Raw genomic sequence first — 18,747 nt, 5'->3', positions numbered from 1 at the left:
GCAAGGAACACAATAATCAAGTTAGAATAATTATTTTAGGTGTTATACAAGGAATTTTATAATAACCAAGCAAGTCCTGAAAGTAACAAGGAATGTTTTAAATTATGATGGGATCGTATTTATGGAAGAAAATAAGATAGAGATGGAGTATGATCCACATCTTCAAATCAATGACAGATATGAGCCGTACAAGTGTAATGCTATTCAACTTAAACTCAGATTCTAGAGCTGCAGGACATAAGTACGGAATTGGCAAATCTCAAGTGAGGCTAGAGAAAATGCTCTTTTCCCCACAAAGTAGACTCATAGATGATTACAGCATAGAAGGAGGCCATTTGGCCCATCGTGTCTGTGCCGGTCAACAAAGTTCTGACTAAACTAATCCCATTTTCCAGCGCTTGCCCCATAGCCCTGGAGGCTATGGCAATGCAAGTGAATATCTAAATACTTCTTAAATGTTACGAGAGTTTCTGACTCAACCATCCTTTCAGGCAGTGAGTTCCACACACTCACCACCCTTTGGGTGAAAATAATTCTCATCAACTCCCCTCTTAGCCCCCTACCTCTTACCTTAAATCTATGCCCCCTGGTTATTGACCCCTCTACGAATGGAAAAAGTGCCTTCCTATCCACCCTATCTATGTCCCTCATAATCTTATGCACCTCTATTAGGTCCCCTCTCAATCTTCGCTGCTCCAAAGAAAACAATCGCAGCCTATCCAATCTTCCTCATAGCTCAGACCCTCCAGCCCATGCATCATCTTGGTAAATCTCCTCTGCACCCTCTCCAGTGCAATCACATCCTTCCTATAATGTGGTGACCAGAACTGGACGCAGTACTCCAGTTGTGGCCTAACCAGCATTTTATACAGTTCCAGCATTAACCTCCCTGCTCTTGTATTCTATGCCTCGGCTAATAAAGGCAAGTATCCCATATGCCTTCTTTAACCACCTTATCTACCTGCCCTGCTACCTTTAGGGATCTGTGGACATGCACACCGAGGTCCCTCTGATCATCAGTACTTTCCAGGGTCCTGCCATTCATAGCGTAATTCCTTGCCTTGTTAGGCCTCCCCAAGTGCATTGCCTCACACTTTTCCAGGTTGAATTCCATTTGCCACTGCTCTGCCCACCTCACCAGTCCATTGATCCTCCTGCAGTTTACAGCTCTCCTCTTCACTATTACCACCCTACCAATTTTCGTGTCATCCGCAAACTTCTTGATCATACCCTGTACATTTAAGTCCAAATCAATTATGTACACCACAAGCAGCATAGGCCCCAGCACCAAGCCCTGTGGAACCCCACTGGAAACAGACTTCCAGTCACACAAACATCCCTCTATCATCACCCTCTGCTTCTTGCCTCTCAGCTAATTTTGGTTCCAGTGTGCCACTTTGTCTTGAATCCCAAGGGCTCTTACTTTCTTGACCAGTTTGCAATCAGAGACCTTATCAAAAGCCTTGCTAAAGTCCATGTAGACCACATCAAATGCATCACTATCAACACACCTGGTTGCCACCTCAAAAAATTGGATCAAATTTGTCAAACACAACCTTTCCTTAACAAATCCATGCTGACTATCCCTGATTAATCCACATCACTCCGAGTGCAGATATATTCTCTCCCTCAGAATTCTTTCTAGTAACTTCCCCACCACCGAGGGCAGACTGACTGGCCTGTAATTTCCTGGTCTATCCCTTCCTCCCTTTTTTAATAATGGGACAATGTTAGCACTCCTCCAGTCCTCTGGCACCTCACCTGTGGCCAGAGAGGATTTGAAAATTACTGCCAGGGTGCCTGATATCTCTTCCCTTGCTTCCCTCAACAGCCTGGGGTACATCTTATCAAGACCTGCGGATTTATCCACTTTTAAGGCCACTAAACCCACTAGTACCACCTCTTTCTCTCTGTTAAATTCCTCTAATATTTCCCAGTCCTCCACCCTGCTGTCTATACCTGTGTCGTCCTTTTCCATTATGCAGACCTCCCTACCTTGCACACTAAAACTATCCCAGTTAATATTTGGGTAGTTAAAATCCCCTACTATTACTGCCTTATTATTCTTACATTTCTCTGAAATTTGATTATATATTTGATCTCTAGCTCTCCCTGACTTGTTTGTTTGTTTGTGGGCCTGTAGTACTCACCCAACAGCGTGTTTGCCCCTTTTGTGTTTTTTACTTCTACCCATATGGCCTCATTTTATGATCCTTCCAGGATATCATCCCCCCTCACTGCTATAATTGATTCCTTGCTCAATATTATAACCGACCCCCCATCTGACCTGAATACCCTATAACCTGGAATGTTGAGCTGCTGATCCTGTCCTTTTAGCCGAGTCTCAGTTATAGCTATAATATCATACGCCATGTATGATATCACGTGTCTACCTCTGCCCTCAGCTCGTCTGTCTTATTCCTCAAGCTCCTTGCATTAAAATATATTCCATTCAGCCTTGCTAAACTCACTTCTTTCTTATCTAGCCGATGTTTCCTCTGCCTTCCAGACTCTCACACTCACTAGCGTTTTAACTTCTAATTCCATCTCAGCTTCACTCCCCTCTGAACTACTTTTCAGGATCCCAACCCCCTGCCAATTCAGTCTAAATCTGCCCCAGCAGCATTAGCAAACCTCCCCGCGAGAATGTTGTTCCCGTTCCTGTTCAGATGTAACCCGTCCAACTTGTATAGGCCCCACCTCTCCCGGAAACGGTCCCAATGCCCCAGGAATCTAAAGCCCTCCCTCCTGCACCATCTTTCCAACCACACATTCATCTGCTCTATCCTTCTGTTCCTCTACTCACTACTGCGTGGCACCGGGAGTAATCCGGAGATTACTACGTTTGAAGTCCTGCTTTTCAATTTCCTACCTAACTCCCTAAAGTCTCTTGCAGGACCTCATTTCTCTTTCTTCCTATGTTATTGGTCCCAACATGGACCACGACCTCTGGCTGTTCACCCTCCCCCTTCAGAATGTCCTGCAGCTGTTCCGTGACATCCTTGACCCTGGCACCCGGGAGGCAACATGCCATCCTGGAGTCACGTCTACAGCCGCAGAAGCACCTGCGGATTCTGCTCACTAACGAATCCCCTACCACTATTGCCCATCCACATTTCTCTTTCTCTCCCCCCCCCCCCCACCCTCCCGCTGAGCAGCTGGACCACCCACAGTGCCATGGCCTTGGCTCCGGCTGGCCTCCACACAGGAACCGTCACTCTCACCGTTTTCCAAGACTGAAAAACAGTTTGCGAGTGAGTTGCACTCGGGGGATTCCCTCACTACCTGCCTGGTCCCCTTCTTCTGTCTGGCGGTCGCCCATTCCCTTTCTACTTGTACTTCCCTGAGCTGCGGGGTGACCACACCCTGAAACGAGCAATCCACAAACCTCTCAGCTTCATGAATGCACCACAGTGCCCCCAGCTGCCGCTCAAGCTCCAAAACCCAGAGTTCAGGTTGCTCCAGTCGGAGGCACCTCTTGCACACATGGCCATCCAGACCGCCGGGAGTGTCTAGGATTTCCCACATAGTGCAGGATGGGCAAATCACAGGACTGAGCTCCTCAGACATATCTTTACTAAATAGAATATGGACCCTTGCTTTTATTTTACCCTTACTCCTACTTGAGTATAGACTAGATGCTAGATCCTCTAGATAGACTAGGTGCTGCTGACTGTCTGTCTCAGGGATCTCCTCTCTCTCACTCTCCTCTAGGTGTAGTAAACATATGAAATAATTGTATAAATGGTTTACTTCTGTGTTGTTCCCTAGTAGAGCAGGATGAAGGAGATTTGTCCTTGTCGTTTTTATTTTAAATTGGACAGAGTATGCTTCCAAAAATATTGGGCTTGAACTTTCTCAGAGTGGCACTTAGTGTCGGATTGCCTCTCCATGCCCAATTATTTATGTTAATTTTTTTCTCAGCCTGTCTTGCCTGACCTTCTGACTCAGGCTGGGCGAGATCCAGGCAGCGCAGTGCATCCCTGGGGCCCAGTGTCAAAGTGAAGGAGGTCACGCCCGATTCTTTACAGCACTAGCTGTTGGGGTTTGGGAGGAGCCCCCTGTTTGTGGGGGTGGTGGGGCGGGGGGGTGTTGGTCTGGGCCTGTACAATAGTTACCCAGAACTTAGAAATAAAAATAGAAAATACTAGAAAAACTCAGGTCCAGTCGCATCTGTGGAAGGAGAAACCGAGTTAACGTTTCAAGTCAGTATGACTGAAGCAAATTAAGCATTCAATATAACACTTGTATGTACAGCAAAATCATGGTGGGGGGCGGGGGGGTCGGGGTGGTGGAATCTTAACCCCAAAAAATGAGTGGGTTTGGGTTGGGTGCGGTGAGTGTTAAAAATAAGAACCCAACCTCAACCTGCCACCTCTGGTTTTAAGGGGTTGTAGGGGGTGGTGAGGGGAAGGCAGGGCAGGTTGATGTGTTGTGACCAATCCACTCCCAGGAGGCGGATAATCAACGCAAATATAATGAGGCTGCACGTCTCATATTATCCACTATTATTTCAAATTTAATTCCATCGAACTGGTTTCCAAAGTCTCTAGAAATTCAACAGCTGAAGGAAGGCAATGACTGCTGGACCCAGGAAGTAACCGTCTTTTCACTTATCCGCTGTGTCCAGTGTGCCTGCCTCACCAAATCCCCCCACCCCTCCCCCAACTCCTCCAGGCCTCCTGTCAGAGCGCCCCCCCGCCCCCAACATACACCACATGCGTGCACACACACGATGGAAGGAATGGGCTAAGTGCTATTTGTTGCTCGTGTTCTTACAGTAAAGGTGAGCAAAGTGGATAGAAGAGGATAGAGAGGAAGAACTCTGGCGAGGACTTTGTCAAAAGCGTGCCATTCCCGATGTCGTATCTGAACTGTGCGTCACTTCCACAACCCTCCTCATTACTGACTCACCCTAGCCACCCCTGAGCCTCCATGCAAGGGTCCATTCTCCTGCTCCTCTCCCTTGTGCTGTAGAGTTAAACGAGGAAAATCGTTGACCTTACACAACCGCACACAGCCAACAGGTGCACGCTACCTTTACTTTATTTTTTTTATTCGTTCACGGGATGTGGGCTTCACTGGCTGGGCCAGCAATTATTGCCCATCCCTAGTTGCCCTTGAGAAGCTGGTGGTGAGCTGCCTTATTGAACCATTGCAGTGCACGTGGTGTAAATGATGGTGAACTGGGTGCCACGAGATTCTCGTGCGCCGCTGACTATATATTGAAGATAGGACTTTATTGAAAACTGTTCCATGGCGATGGGTATTCACAGCATGCAAACATATTACAAGTGTGACCTTGCCCACAGGATGGCGTAATGATGGACATGCTGCAAACATACTGCTGACTTAATCTAGGTACCTCAGCCTGCTGTCGGGAAATTAAAGTTTTGCATCCTGCCTAAATAAGTCAGCCTGCCCGCCACGTTTCCTGCCCTTTTAGGCTTCATAAAATAACCCCTTCTATTCCCTATTGTGACTCACTGGAAAAGGCATGGATTGAAAGTACATGTTCACATGAAAAATGTTGCAAAGGGTTTTGTGAATTATGCATTATTAATTGCTATACGCATCAATATTGAGAAAGTGTAGTGTCTCCATTGAGTCTGCCATAGTGTAATGAACTTCTATTATAGCTGTTACAGAGAAGAGGGATTTAAAAGCGCCAAGTAGAAGAGGATCTGTACAAGTACGTACAGCCATGTAAAGGAATTGATAAAGGATTAATAGCAGTACATAAGATTGTTCTGTAACAGCAGGAGAATTAGATGTGGAAGTAAGTTAATGGAAACACAGGAACAGGCGAAGCCTATTCAGCTCTCAAGCCAATTCTGCTGTTCGAGGCTGAGCTGTATCTTAACTCCACCTACCCACCTTGGTTCCATAGCTCTTAATGTCCTCATCTAACAAAAATCTGAAAATCTCAGTTTTAAAATTTTCAATTGACCTACCCTGCATGGTTTTTTTTTTCTGGGAGGAGGGGGGCAGTGTTCCAGATTTTCCCCACCCTTTGTATGAAGAAATGCTCCCTTATAACACCTCTGAATGGCCTAGTTTTAATTCCCTTGTTCTGGGCATCTCCACCAGAGGAGTTAGGTCTTCATCCTATCCCTGAGGCAAGGTGGAAAAGCAGGGAGATTGGAGGCCAAAGCCGATATCGAAACCCTGAGCTAGGGAAGATTGAGGTCCAGAGCAGAGGGGAGGTCAAAGGCTGGGGTCGGGAGGATCAGGGTGTGGAGCAGAGGGGAAGTCATGGTCTGGAATAGAGGGGCAAGCGGGGGTTGGGCTTCATAGCAGAAGGAAGGTTGGAAGTGTTGTGGAGGGGTGAGAAATCGAAAGGATTAGGAACGTCAGATTGCCGGGAGTGAATAATGCAAGTACACAAGATTTTTAACATTTTTATATCGCACCTCTTTTTGGGCATTAAAATTTCCCCATAGTTTCTCCCTAACCTATCGAGTCGTTTGATCATCTTAAACATGCAATTCAGATGGGTGTGCACTCAAATCGGTATTGACCTACTCCCTGTTTCTTAACTCCTAACCAATTTCCTATCCAAGCTAATGGATGTTTCCAATTTCACGCACACTCAATTTTGTTAATAGTTTCATTGCGGCCTTGTTAAATGGGGAGAATCCAATGGAAGTCAAGTTTGAAAGCAGGATAGATGAAGGATGGGATATGGTAAGGTAGCCTTGGTTTGCAGATGAAAGGGACTTGGGACAGGTAGTAACATATTGCAGTACATAGTGTTGATGCTCAATTAAATGTAAGGTGATGAAGTATACGTGTGTTGTCTTTTGTGGAGAGCAAGCATCAGCCAAAACATTTTTTACAGATGCTAATGTCAGGGAACAGTTGTTAATGTTATTTAGTTAAGGGAAGGACTGAAGATGATAAGCATGCGTATAGATATAGATTGGCAAATGTGCTGCAGGACATTCTTTCCAGTCCTTTAGGAACCATGAAAGTGTTATCTGTGAAATGCAAAGGCATGGGGTAGAGTGATAGGGATTTTAGTGCCAGATGAATATCCTGGAGTTTTTGCTTGAGTTGCTTTTGGTTTAGGAGAAAAAAGGAGTGTAATTTCTTGAAAATTGGACCTTTGTTCCCACAGGAGATTGAAATGAGTACTGTGAGAAATGTGTATATGGTTTGTTAGAAGGAGTGGGCTAAATGGCCTTTTCTAGTTGCGTATTCCTTCACTTTATAAATCTTAATCTTTGGATTACTGGTACTTCCCGTTACATGCCATTCCCTGCTGAACCATTTTAAAATAAACCATAACGTTACTAAATCATATATATTTTAATAGGTTATATTGTAATGAGACATCAAAATAAAAGTCCTGAACTGATTTTTTTTTGTATAATAAATGCTATTAGCGCTGTTTTTCAAACTATGGTCACAATTTAGTTGTACGTTTTGCAACAGCCAAATATTTTGCCCTTTGAAGTGGCAGTGCAACTGTTTTGACCAGTCAGTAATTTGGGAAAGAGAGTTCTTTTTAAAATGTTTTCTTGCAGACACCTACAATACGTAACACGCACATTCCTAAGCATTGCTTGCTATTCAATAACAAAAAAAAATCTTTTAACATGCATATTTTTGTTCTTGGGATGTGGGTGTTGCTGGCAAGACCAACGTTTATTGCCCATTCCTAATTACACTTAGGTCATGGTGAGCTGCCTTCTTGAACCTCTGCGGTCCATTTGTCTTTTCTGTAACAGCTTGATACAACATAGTGGCTTGCAAACCATTTCAAAGGACAGTTAAGTGTCAGTCACATTGCTGAGGGTCTGGAGTTGCATGTAAGCCAGAACTGGGTAATGGCAGCAGATTTCCTTCCCTAAAAGACACTAGTGAACCAGGTGGGTTTTTACAACAATCGATGATAGTTGTCATGGTCACCAATATTGAAACTAGCTTTATATTTCAGATTTGTTATTAATTGAATTCAAATTTCACTAGCTACCATGGTAGAATTTTAACCCATGTCCCTCGAGCCTGGGTCTCTGAATTACTAGACAAGTGACATTGCTGCTATACCACCATCTACACCCCGTTTAAGTAGTCCTGAATAGAGAAGTTTTGTTATTACGTAGTTAAAACGAATAAATGGATAGTAACTTTTTAAGTGCTACCTACCCCATTATTAAGTAGTCAGGACCGGGTGCAGACGTTTTTCGTAATTGTCTGCATAGTTACTAGCTGGGTGATTCAATTAAACGGCTGTTGCTCCATTCTCTAGAACTGTTGGCTTAAGTTTTGCACCCCCCTACTCCCCACCACTTTGGAACATGCTCCTCCTATTGATGGCCAAGGACACATTCTTGTGGATCTGCACCGAGGAGTAACCCATAACCCACTCGCACTTACGCTCACCACCTGACCCGGATCCCCCAGGGCCACCTGAACCATCCGACGTGCACGAGCACTACCCCAAACCAGAGCCCTGTGAGGAAGAAGGTGCCGATCAGCCACCCGCTAGCACCACCCGGCGAGTGGTCACTGTCTCTGCCAGAAGAAAGGGGCTGAGGCTGAGAAGCTGTCCAGTAATGGGAGCAAGAGGAAAATCAATACGGGGAGCCTGGTCATTTTAAGGCATGAAACAAATTAACATAAGTGAGTATGGGGGAAATTGATCTCTCAAAAAATTGCTAACGATATCATGGGGATGTATTTTGTAGCTTTATTTTAGAGCAATTGGAAAATCAAAACCTGTTCTCTTTGGTTCTTTGCCACATCACTGAGAACATAGAAGATTTACTTACATTGTGTTTTGTTTATTTCATAGTTATATTATGCATTGGGGCCAAAAAACTTGGGTTGTGAATACATCTCCTCATACATTTAAATGGGAAAACTTGCTTCAATATGAATAGTTTCAATTTAAGTAGAGATTTTCAAGAACTTATCTACTAAAAATGGGGTATTCTTGTATTAATTTAATAATTGGATGTACTGCGATGAATTATAAGGATAGAGAGTGACATGCATGGGTCGTGCAATCTCAGGAACAGCAAATCTGAGCTGCAGCTTTTTTGCAAAATGTGTGTGTAGGCTATTCAATTTTTTTATATTACCCATCATCAGATTATGTTGAAAATATTCTGGCATGATATCTGGGTAAGTTGATTCCAGTTAATTTGGCCATTACTAGTGAAGAATCAATGTATATGGCTTTACGCAGCTCAAGAGGACACTTCAAAAATGAAAAAATTGTTTGGGAAGGAGAAGAAAGAGGGAAACAAATCTTAAGAACATATGAAATAAGAGCAGGAGTAGACCAAATGTCCTCTGAAGCCTGTTCCGCCATTGAAAATGACCATGGCTGAACTTCTGCATCAACTTCACTTCCCTACCCCATCTTCATATTCCTTGATTCCTATAGTGCCCAAAAATGCCGATCTCAATCTGGAATATACTCATTGACTAAGCATCCATAGCCCTCAGGTGTAGAGTACTCCCAAGATTCACAAGCCTCAGAGAAGAAGTTTGTCCTCAACTCAATCCTAAATGGTCGACCTCTTATCCGGAGATTAAGACCCCTAATTTTAGACTTTTCAACCAGGAGAAACAGCCTTTCAGCATCTACCGCATCAAAACCTGTAAGAATTTTATATTTTTCAATGAGATCATCTCTCATTCTTCTAAACTCCAGATAATATAGGCCCATTCTACTCAATCTCTTCTCTTGGGATAGCCCTCCTCTCATCCTAGAAATCAATCTAGTGAATCTTGTCGCACCCCTTCCAGGCCAAGTATACCCTTCCTTAGATAAGGAGACAAAAACTGTACATGGTACAAGTACTGCCCTATATAATTGCCTTAAGATTTCCTTACTCTTATACTCCAACCCCATTGTAATAAAGGCTAACATGCCATTTGCTTTCTGTATATGTATATAAGGATGTCCAAGTCCCTCCAAATAAAACATTGAAATGTCCTGTACTTTCAAGGAGAGAAAGCACAAGATAAACTAATTATTTTCAGTTGGAAGAATTCAGTATCTGGAAGAAAGGGCTTATTAAATGTGATGGTAGAAATAAACTGTTTTTCACATTTGTTTAAAATCAGTGTATCTTGGGTGGGAACACTCAACACATTAAAACGATAAGCTATTATCATTAACGTTTTGAGTCGAGGCCCATGAAAAGCTAAATCCTGACCAGTTAATAACACGTTCTATACAGTTACATCTTTTAGAGCCATCAAAGCCTTTGTAAAACTTTACATTTTTAAAGCTCTTTCATTGTCAATTGAGTACCCTGTTCCTTGACCATCAACTAGTGCTTTTCTGTACAAACTGGTGAGTTGACTTTCCTAACAGCACAAAAGGGTCTCAGCATTGCTCATTGGTGAATTGGCTGCTGTTCCAAGTCCTAGTTTGCTGCTTTCTAATTTGCATTGAGTTTTATCAATTCTTGGGCATTGTGTCTGGGAGAGACAAAATAAGTTTTGTTGGCCATCCATTTTTTGAACTTGTACTTTTTCCTTCCAGTTTTTCCCCCTGTTACTATGAGTACTCAGATGGTGGGAGCCAGCTTGCAATTCAAACATAGGGGTATCACAGCTGAACCAGATATCTACCAACACGATTAGCCATTTGAAATGTTGGACTGATTTCCTTCCCTTTTCTCCTGCTTCCATCTGGAGCATTGCAGTCAATTGCAGTGTCCCTATTGGAATGGAGGGGGGACCTTTCTGATCCCTATGGTTCAGTTCCACCCTGGGGCAGTGTACAAATTCTCTCAGCCACTGGGGGAAGTTCTATTATTGCTTTTCCTAACCAGCCAGAAATATTCCAATGGCCACAGTTTCCTCCATTGTTCTATTAAACAGAGAAAAACCTGTTTTATGAGCATCCAGCAATGGGGTGGGAATTTACAAAATTGATGACTTCACATGCACTACTACCCAGGTTAAATTTAAGAAAACCGATCTTAAAGAGACAGAGAAAACAGCACAATTTAGCCTCTAAGTGTTGTGTTTAAACATTCCTTTGTTTTAATAGGAGGAGAACTGAAGAATTCAAAAGAAGTATGGCCTTTGTAGGTCTTTTACCTTCATTTTAAATGTGCCATGTGCTGTTCTTTTAACAATATTCTCCTTTGTGCTAATTGTCAAATGCCTTAGCAGGACCAGAGTGAATATAGGGTACGTATACAACAGCATGTCACAGGGCTGCAGTTCAAAAGCAAATGTCCTGCAGCCCTTGGTTTCAATTTGTAAATTAGCATTTGTGAAGTAATTAGGTCAGTTTAGTTAAGACAGCAATTGAAATCCACTGGAAATAAAGATACGTGCTGCACTAAATCTACTTCTTTGTTAAAATTAATCAATGAATGAATAAAATGTAAAATTTAAAGTGAGACTTTGTGAAAGAACTAGCCTGCAGTTTCATTCTCATGTTGTCATGTAGTACAGTCCCATGAGAAGCTCACCACGCCAGACACTGAGCAATATTTATAAATCCATGACAGGCAATAATGGCAATTCTTTTGCATGAATCTTGAGCAGTACTCAAAACTGGAGCCATATCAGATTTGTGATGGCAGCTGTTGCGCCCTACAGTCACATTGCTAGGCTTTGAAGGTACTCCAACTTAAAGAACAGAGGCTGGAGGCTTACCCGGTTTCTTTGGGCTGCTCACACTTGGGCTCACTGTCTTTTGAAGATGTGCCACCACCAGTTCTGCCGGTGCCCGGGGCAAGGTAGTACCAGCAGGCCCTGTTTTCTGCACAGCCTCTGAGTTGTAGTCTTCAAATGTAAGCAGCAAATGCTTTGTCAGTGCCAGTTGCTTGATTGTCTGGTCCCTTGTTGCACTGCTGAGAGATAAGCTCTACCCAAGACCCTTCAGAGATGAGTGGTGAGATGGATGGTGATGTGCACAAGTGCCACTTCTGCAGCCTGATTTATGGTATCATATTTTATACTGATGCAAGTACTGGCCTCTAGAGGGACACTTATGGATTGCTGAAGATCTGAGCAGTTTCAGCCCTGATCGGCTCATAGGCTTCAGAACTGTGATGCCAAGCACCAAACAACTACTATAGAACGATATTAATTTGTCATTTGGGCAGCTATGGATCTACCTTAAACAACTAAATCAGTTCAGCTCACGTAGTACATACAATGCAGTGCTTTTATGAACAAGACTGTGCATATTGCTGTTGTGTTTTAATGGCATTACAGCATTTTCTACTTGGGTTTTAAAACTAACTGATGATGAGAAAGCAGGCATAAATAGGAATGAAACGCTTACAAAATTGCCTTTTGTCAAAATGACCAGTGCCCCTGTTTCTTATTATCTCCTACTTTTGTTTTTACTGTACACAGTGCTTAATGCACCAAGAAGATAAGGTATAGGACCAGTAAAATTTCTGCACTTCATTTCATATTTTCAGTTGTTTATACCAAGATTTTCATTATGCAGCGTTCTGTTATACATTTCTGATTTGTGGATCTTTCTCAATTTACCTCTTTTTGGTTGTCTTCTGACTTTTTTTTTAACCTTCCCTTGTTTTTGTAACTCTTCATCGTTTTATTTTCTCTCCCTCTCAGCCTTGTTGCCCTGAAGTGAAATAATTCATACATCCTTCCCTGCCACCTTCTTTACCTCTCTGATTCTTGCCCTTATGGCAAGAGCTGAACCACCTCAGTTTTTCATGCTCTGAAATAAGAGAATTCTATCTTCAGGAGGCTAGGATGGTCATATCTCTCATTATGAGAACAGGGGTGATTAGATTCTGGCTGTTTTCTCTCTCTAATAAATGTAATTTTCTTATGAGCCCACCCCCAATAGAGTTTGAGAGCTCTGAATCTGACCTGTATAAGTGACTCCCTAGTTTTTATAATTTTTAACAACTGCACGTGTGGGTGAAAGAGAGCAAAATTAAAGTCAGCCAGGATTCCTGCTATAGATGGGCAACCCAGTGACCCTGCTAGAAAGTGCAAGTTTGTGGCTGCAAGGTGAACAGGATCAGGCTCAGGTGAAAAGATTAAATAGCTGACTACTGTTTAGTAACTGTGGCGAATACTGCTTTAGGTACGGCATATAAGAATTTCTTTCTTTGCTGAAGCTCATGCTTGCGCAGGTCTGATCTTCTCGTGCACCACAGCGTTTACCTTTTATGGTTTCGGTGAGATTGTCGAGGACCTAATAATTTATGGGTGGTTTTTCCATATGTATCTGTGTTTACTGGACACTATTTGAGATTTCTCATTCAGTTTATCGAACCCTTAGTAATCACTTGAATGGAACTATTGGGTTGACTTCCAGTCCCAAAAGCGAAGTATCTACAATAGCTAAAGAGTGAGCTGTCAGTAACTGCAGAGTGCTAAGTTGTGTAGTAGCAAACTAACTAGGTGCTGGAATTTACTTAATACAAGATAGACTGTAAATCAATCTTTAAATGTCTCCACATTGATAAAACTGAAGTCAATCAAGGGATTAATAGCAGAGTTAGACATTTAATTAAGAATAAAATGCAGATTTGTTACTAAGCTTGAAATTTAATTTAAGTAGTGCTGTTGAAAGTAGTCACAATTTTATGAATCAACATATTGCTCTCCTATCAGATTGATGCTCAGAAATATTAGAATATAATAGCAACACCTTCATTATTTTGAACAGTTATTTTCAACTCAATGTTTTCTAGTATCCTAAGGAAGTATCAAAGCTTGGGCAAATACATAAGCCATTATATGGATGACAATGAAAGAGACCCCTGTGAGCAAAGGAAATAAATATTTTCTCAAAATTTCTAACATTTTATATTGCATACATAGAATAAGTATGAATTTGTGCACTTGGTCAATTTTAACATGACTTGCTGGTTGAATGCTGCAATTTTGAACAAAAAGTCCAAGTGAAGGCAGCGAAAATACCTATTTTTGAGCTATAGATGGCTTTCTTTAAAGAGTGTACCTATGTGGTCTCTTTCGTTGAGCACCTTCTAGTAGTTAGAGCCACGGAACTGCTTTTTGCCCTAGAAATAACACTTCTGATTTGAAAGGCAAGATGCTTGAAGGCAGCAGAAATTCCTCAAAACCATAGCAAAATAAAACGAGCACCGACTGTCATGGGCCAATTAGATTGAATTGTATTGCATCTGATACCTTATTTATATAGCAAATGGGAGCTGGTTGAACACATCACATCTTTCGGCTCCCACTTACCACAGTAATGACACAAATTTCAGAATTCAGTGGCACCAGAGGTTGTTTCAGCCTTTGCTTTAGTATCACTAAAACAGTGGCAGAAAATGCAACATTAGCAACAGCGATAATACATAGTCACCATGAGCAAGACTGCCTCAAGGCCACATTCTCCACCCCCCCCCTCCGCCCTCGACCCCACCATCTCCTTTTTCATTAGCTGTTATGGTTGCACAGTGCCAGTTCCATTACAGTGGAAAGTTGGCTGAAGTGGCATGCGTGCATATTTTTTTTCAAATTCTTGAGGGAAGGCATACAAAAAAAAACGATTTTGCTGTTAACATGGTAGAAATTAACTGAAAACTTTTTATACTCAGAATTGCACACACTTTAATCAATCTCATTTAGATCACGTCTGTCAGATGGAAAATGGGAGAGTAATGACAGGTTGCATATGAATTCAGTGTTTGTTACTGACAGTGATCCAAACAGCCTGTGTGTGCCTGCCACAGGGCTCAGGTGTGGAAGTCCACAGGCTACTACCACCAGCTGACATTTTGAGTTTTAATGACTCCATAGAAAGGTGACCGCTTGCTGTGAGGTTTGCTTACCAGATCAAGACAGCAGGCAATGGAGATAAAGCAAGACTATTAGTGTCGTGGTGAATACTCTGACAAAGCAGTTTTTAAAAAAAAAGTCTTGAGGCTCTTGGACTATCGTGTCATTATTTCAGTAGCTCTACTCTCTGTCCTGACTGTTCGGACAATTACACTGCATAACCTGGAGGAAACAAAATTGCCATTTTGTAAAAAAAGACTTATGAATATATTAATTGTCCTTTCCCATAGGAGTACTTACAAAACCCATATTTTATTGAATTATGCAACATAGAGCAGGATTACAGAATGCATTATGTATATTTAGTTTATTTTCAAGTAGCTTTGTTTTGTGTTGTAAAGAATTTATAATGTCTAAAATACTGATGTATTGTATTTATAGTACCCGGGTTTAAGCTATCTGCTTTATTTCTATTTGAAGTGGATGTTAATGGTGATTTAGTGAACGGATCATTTTAAATTTCTATTCTTAATGTTTGTAAACAAATTTAGTGTTATTTGAAAGCTATACTGCTAATGAATTCAAAACTTGAATTACTGATCAAGCCTATCTTGAAAGCAACCTAAGGCTCCAGGGGTGGCAGATGTTACATTTGCATTAAAAGTAACATACTTAATGTAAGAACAATGAGATCAATGAGAAAAGGGGATTTTGTTTGAATTCGTAATCATAGTATTTGATTTTTTTTCCCCCCCTAATAACTAAAACTAACAATGAAAATTATTTGCCTAAAACTTTCAGGGAGGACTTTATCAAGAAACCCAGAAATGATCATCTTTAAATTTTAAACATCCACTGCTTTGTATATAATTTTTTCCTTTTAATAAGATAACTATGTCATTTGAAAAAACATTGCTGAAATAGATATCCAAGTTTCTGTAGCATGTATAACATAATCATTGTAGGTACTACAATACCATTTTAGAAGAGGAAGCATTAGAAATTGTTCTAACAGTTTATACATATATTGTGACTGAAGAACCCCTTAGTCTTACTACTTAAGTGCGTAACAATAACAGTTTTAAGTTCACAAGCATATAAATGTTAAAATCAGCTTTTGCAATAAACTATAATTAAAAGTTGTTAGTCAAAAATAAAATTGCTGAAGGATTGCAAATCATTTAACATAATATTGAGCTCACGAGCATAATATTCAACTCTTGAGATTTAGTTTTCATTAAATACAATGGCAAATAGCTATAGATTAACAAAGCGTTACACTATCAAAGATTTGAGGTAAAATAATATCCTCCCATGGTTTGGATCATTTAAGTCGTGTGTACTGAACTACCTTTTAACTTGCATAAAAATGTAATTGTTACTCCGTTGTAAAAATATAACTTGGCATTAACTAGTTTGTATAAATAATTGAAGATCGTCTGCTTTTAACCCTACAATTTAAACTGCTTAACAGTTTAACACAAATAATGCCCAATTATTTTGTTGATTAAATACATATTAAATATAAAATTATTTTATTGATTAAATTGAGTACAAAAATCATATTAAAAGATGTATTTTAGTTTCTTGAGTGCAAAGATCAAAGCTGACTCCCATGAAGCACTGATGGAGTGCTGCATTGTCAGGGGTACTTCCCTCGGATGAGACATTAAATTGAGGCTTGACTGCCCCCTTTAGTGGACGTAAAACATCCCATGGCACTATTTCCCTGATGTCCTGGCCAATCAGATTATCTGGTCGTTATTACATTGTTGCTTGTGGGAGCTTACTGTGCACAAATTAGCTGGTGGAAGTGACCACAGTTCAAAGTACTTCTTTGGCTGTAAAGCACTTTGAAATGAATGCAGTCACGAAAGGTGTTATAGAAATGCAAGTACTTTTTGTTGTAGTTTAAATTTTAAAATTAGCTCAAATTATTGTTTTCAATTTTTTTTTTCTGTTTCAAACAAAAACATCTTTAATACCTAGCTTAGAGATTATCAAGATTGTTTTTACCTTAGAAGATTAAACTTCTTGATATTAATGGAGTATCAGTAACATTAGAAATGTTATTCTACACTTTTTCTTCCAACAAAGATGTTTCTAAGTTTCAAACATTGTGAAGATGCTGCCTTTAAACAGTCTGGTAAAATTCACTACTCGGTGATAGTTGCTTAAAATTCCAGATGCTTCAAATTGGTTGTTATTCGTGTACACAAATTTATTGCTTCCACATTCGGAATTCCTGACAACAATGGGCTACTTTAAGGCCTAGACTCTTCCCTCGATAAGCTCCAATTCCTGTTGGTGTGTCATTCTTCAGATAATGAGCTCAGATGCAATATACAACTGTCAGAAATTAATTTGTATAATCTCAGATTGTATAACCAGTAACAGAACCTACACGAAGTTCAGTACTGCGGAAATATATAAATCACTTTCTAAAATGACAATGCTTAGAGTGCCTTCTTGTATTAAATGTAGCAGATTGGCAATGTTATAAATATTTTATCAAACACAGTTGTTGATTAGTAGTACATGCTGAGATTTTTATTTATTTCACACGGTGTTAATTCCTTTGGTACCTTCTGAAAGTGGCCATTAGTGGTCAATTTAATGACTTTTGGTGTTGCTTAAGCTTGCTGTACACAGTGATACAGCTGAGGTGACCGTTACATGTCTGGTGTAGACCTTTTCACACTTTCTGCAAGTGCTGCTCATTTGTCATCTGGCAGTAGATCGAGCTGCACATAAGAGCCCAGGGACACATTCTGTGATGGTCTGATGGAGGTGAACAAACAGATAGCGTTGTAAAGGCTGCTTGTCACAGATGACTTGTGTTGTCGAGCATCATTCTGTGCAGGCTCCTTTAAGGTAAAACACTGAAACTCCAGGGGATGAGATACTTAAAGTAAGTTATTGTAAGCAATTGTGCGTTTTCACTGTGTATTAAGTTCGTGATGTTGTTAATAATATTTGCCAGCCTTCGCAGTTGATCTTGAAAATTGTTCAACTATGTCTGACTTCTTGTGCTGAAAGATGAAGGAGTTTGCTTTTGTTTTGAAAATTGGACTTCACTGGTTGTTAAAACATTTTAGAAAAAACCCTAAGACATTGCAGCTAAAGATTCCCATTTAGAATTTACTTAAGTTAGACTGGAAAGAAAATGGCCGTCTAAAATAGTTTATGCAGTTGGACATGGCTGCCCATGCAAAAGGTTTTTTAAATTTTATGCCATTATTTTTCCTTCACTGATCATCTCCAAAAACAAATTCGTCTCTATTAAAAACCTTGTTTCTGTGCACCTATGGTGTATGATTGGAACATTGTATGATTTTAGTAAGCCTGTAACTTTGCTGATAGATCCGGTTAACCATATGATGGCACAGAACCAATTAAAATTGTTGGGGAAAAAAAATCAACCTCCTTTCAGCTGCAGTGACATTCCCTCTCCCCATCCCATCACAATGTACATTCCTTAAAACAGGCTTAAAAACATGCTAGAATTCTGAGGGGGGAAATTTTGCTACAGTTATCCTCACTCCAACTTCCAGAGGGTGAGGAGCACTGGTAGTGAATGAAGAGAGGAGTAATACAGTCACAGAGGGACCCCAGCTTGTCCAGGGGGCTGAAGACCTTTTAATTTGTCCATCTATGTTGAGTGCCAGTGAGATGGACAATCCATAGTTCTGGCGAAATCTCCTCAATTCTCAAATGTTTGTGTCAGAAGACAGACCACCTACAGAACCAGCCCAGCCTCAACCCCAACCCCAACCCTCAAGCCCACAACCTTAGTGCCTTTGTTGTCCTGATGGATAAATGAAGCCCTTAAGAGACAGCTGTGAGTTTGCGATGAAAAATGAACTGGCGACATCAGCTCAAGACTCAAAAGTACCCATGAGCAATGTCACAGGAGATCTACTTAACATTTCATAGCTTTACTAGCAACGTTGCACTGGGATTTGCAAGACTCATAAAATTCTTATTTTTTTCCAAACCCAGCCCTGCCTCCTCCCACCATCC

General features: G+C 40.9%; 1 protein-coding gene across 1 annotated transcript in view; it reads left to right on the top strand.

Moving 5' to 3' along the window:
- The window catches only part of psmb7 (proteasome 20S subunit beta 7), a 74,839-nt gene that overhangs the window by 50,140 nt on the left and 5,952 nt on the right, over positions 1-18,747 (top strand). The gene's annotated exons all lie outside the window — the stretch shown is intronic.

This window comes from Cetorhinus maximus, chromosome 10 (assembly GCF_964194155.1).
Source record: "Cetorhinus maximus chromosome 10, sCetMax3.hap1.1, whole genome shotgun sequence".
NCBI classification, from domain to species: domain Eukaryota; kingdom Metazoa; phylum Chordata; class Chondrichthyes; order Lamniformes; family Cetorhinidae; genus Cetorhinus; species Cetorhinus maximus.
This window is presented reverse-complemented; position numbering and strand designations above follow the sequence as displayed.